The sequence below is a fragment of the Salvelinus namaycush genome, unplaced genomic scaffold (assembly GCF_016432855.1).
Source record: "Salvelinus namaycush isolate Seneca unplaced genomic scaffold, SaNama_1.0 Scaffold1176, whole genome shotgun sequence".
Classification (NCBI taxonomy): Eukaryota; Metazoa; Chordata; class Actinopteri; order Salmoniformes; family Salmonidae; genus Salvelinus; species Salvelinus namaycush.
The window spans coordinates 73030-76027 of record NW_024057871.1 but is presented as its reverse complement, the minus strand read 5'-3'; the positions used below and the strand labels follow the sequence as shown (position 1 = coordinate 76027).

General features: G+C 35.0%; 1 pseudogene; it reads right to left on the bottom strand.

Annotated features, from left to right (window-relative positions):
- Nucleotides 1-598: 598 nt before the first annotated feature.
- On the bottom strand, nucleotides 599-752 carry LOC120035995 (annotated as a pseudogene).
- Between the last annotated feature and the right edge of the window lie 2246 nt (nucleotides 753-2998).

Here is a 2998-nt window from a genome sequence, read left to right as displayed (position 1 = left end):
TGTGTAATTGACATAAAAATCGAAAGAATTTCAAAAAACGGTCCAGAAAGCACTTTTTTAAAGGGGGTGATAAATTTTTTCCAAATATTTGACATTTTTGACTTTTGACTTTTGACTTCCTATGAAATCACATTCCAAATGCACAAAACATATTCCTTAAGTCCAAATAAAAATGTAAAAAAAATTATGTTAATAAAATTTGACAAAAGTATTTTCATACAGTTCTTACACATGTGTAATTGACATAAAAATCGAAAGAATTTCGAAAAACGGTCCAGAAAGCACTTTTTTAAGGGGGTGATAAGTTTTTGCCAAAACTTTCAAAATTTCAAAATTTCAAAATATGACTCTTGGGTCTTGACTTGCGTTACAGTAAGCCTATGAAAAATTAAGATGGAACACACTCGCCCACTATAGGATTTTTGGGGTGTTACACAGCTCATTTACAATATGGCATTTGTCATCAACTTTGGACGAAACAGTGCCGGATGTAATGTGAAATCCCACACAATCCCATCGTGTATATGGTCCGCTCGGTGCCAATAAGTTGCCATGTTATTTTGTACAATTGAGGGGGGACTTCCCTTACAAAGATATCAGGGTACAGCGCAAACGACCACTACCATAAATTTTGCATTCGAGATTCCCACATTTGGAAAATTCAAAAGGGGTCAGCCCAGCCAGAGTGGAATGGCTGAGCCCCACACTGGGTCAACCAACTTCTTGATCACATTATCTCTGCTGCTTAGTGGAGGGCAAGTCTCTCCAGTGCCAACATTTTCCGCTAACGGGAACCACTTTTTGTTGTGATAATATCATATCACATCGACCTGCGTTAAATGCCGTTTAGGAATGCACTTGCACACAGAGTGGTGAAAAAGTAGTTTATTTTGTTTACTAGATTATATCAGTGAACCACTAGATTCCCATCATGCAACACTGTCGAAAAAATCACCAATTACTTTTTAATATCTTAACCCATCTGATATCACAAATGTTTGCGATATGACGAAATACAATCACATTCAGACACACACACACACACACAGACAAATGCATGAAACCAATTGATTTATTATCGATAACATCTCAGATTCTCTTGTGCTTTTGATTTACTCCATAAAAGAAGGGTTGTAATTCCAACATGGAAAACACAGGGCCATCAGACACCAGTCCAGTTCCACTCCTCACCAGCATTATTTCCTTTGATCATTTGAACAGGGCGAGGGAGCACAGAGCACACACAAGCTGCATTCAGTAACAATATTCTTATTTGTCTTATGCATAAAAGGCAGTTGCTCCCTGACAACACAAGGAACTTTGATCGTATTAAAAGGGCAGGGGAGACTAGCCCATAGAAGCTGCATTTAGTCAATTCAGCATCAAATGCTTACTACAAGGCAGTGTTGCTGATGAAATAATGCCACAACCCCTAGTGGACAAAAGGCTTACAGCACCTGGTATTCCCAGGCGGTCTCCCATCCAAGTACTAACCAGGCCCGACCCTGCTTAGCTTCCGAGATCAGACGAGATCGGGCATATTTTTTTTTTTTTTTATCTTTTATTATGAAAAAACACATAATATTTACAACATTCAATCAATAATAAAAAAGGATGAACAATTCATCCTTTTACAAAATAAAAAAATAAAAAATAAATAAAATAAAACCTATTAAAAAACACAATCATCCACTAAATCCACTTAATAATGAAATACAAGTTTCCCATTTGACAGAATTTCAATAAAAGTACTCCCCCACACAAATAATTTTTCAAAATTTCCTCCACCGTATCTATATATTATCTCTATATCTCTCTCTAATATGCTCCTAAAAAAACCTTCCACACTCACAATTTTCCCTTCATAATGACCTAAATTTCTTCTTAATCTTATCGCATATCTTGAATGACTTAGTATAAAATTCACCAAATTAAAATTTAAAACTTTACTTTTCCCATTTACACCAAAAAGAAACAACCTCCTCCACTCCACCCCAGTAAAAATCTCTTCTCCCCAATGTTTTACTAAAAGCCCTTTTAAAAACTCGTGAAAGTCTTTCAACCTACTACATTCAATAAAAAAGTGCATCAAATTTTCCACCCCCGTACCACAAATATCGCATTCTCTTTTAATATCCCTATTTATTTGATGCAAAACCACATTTGTAAAAATCCTATTATGTTTCAATTTAAAATCATTGTCTTCACATTCTATAAAATTATATTTTACATTTACATTCTTCCATATTGATTTTACATCCATGTTTGGAAACACCCTAGACCACACTTTCTCCGCAGCAGGACTTTTTATCTCTTTTAAAATACATTTTCTATAAACCATTTTAACTTTTAGCCCTGATAAATCATGTTTCTCCCCATTACTTTCATAATATAAAACTGGTAAAGCCCTAGATCTTTTGACCACCTCTTTGTTTATTAAAATCACCCACTCCCCGGGAATACATCCTAATATTTTCTTGTACATATTCTCCACAGTAGTTTTACTTATTTCTTCATCTACTTCAACCACATTGTCATATATAGCCTGAAATGGAAGAAACCCAGGAATTACCTCATATGCTATGTCACCTATCTGCCTCATCCCAGCCCTCATAAAATATTTACAAAACAACATCATATTATTGCACTTTATCTTTGGATTTAAAAATATCGGCTGATTTAAAATATTTTCTAAACTGGTACATTCATAATAAATATTTGGTAAAAACCGCCCCCAAGCCTCAAACACTTCTCTGTAAAACAAAGGTATATTACTTAACATTTCCTTCTTCATACTCATCAATAAACCATTGTCCCCCATCCTCCCAACCTCCTGCAAATACTCTTTAAAAAACCTTTTCCACCCATAATCCAATTCACCAAATAAATATTTCCGTACCATTTTTACTCTAATTGCTGTTTTCCTTACACTTAAATCTACCAACTTCAAACCCCCCTCCTCATAACCTGCAATCAAAGTTTTAAAAGCTATTCTCAC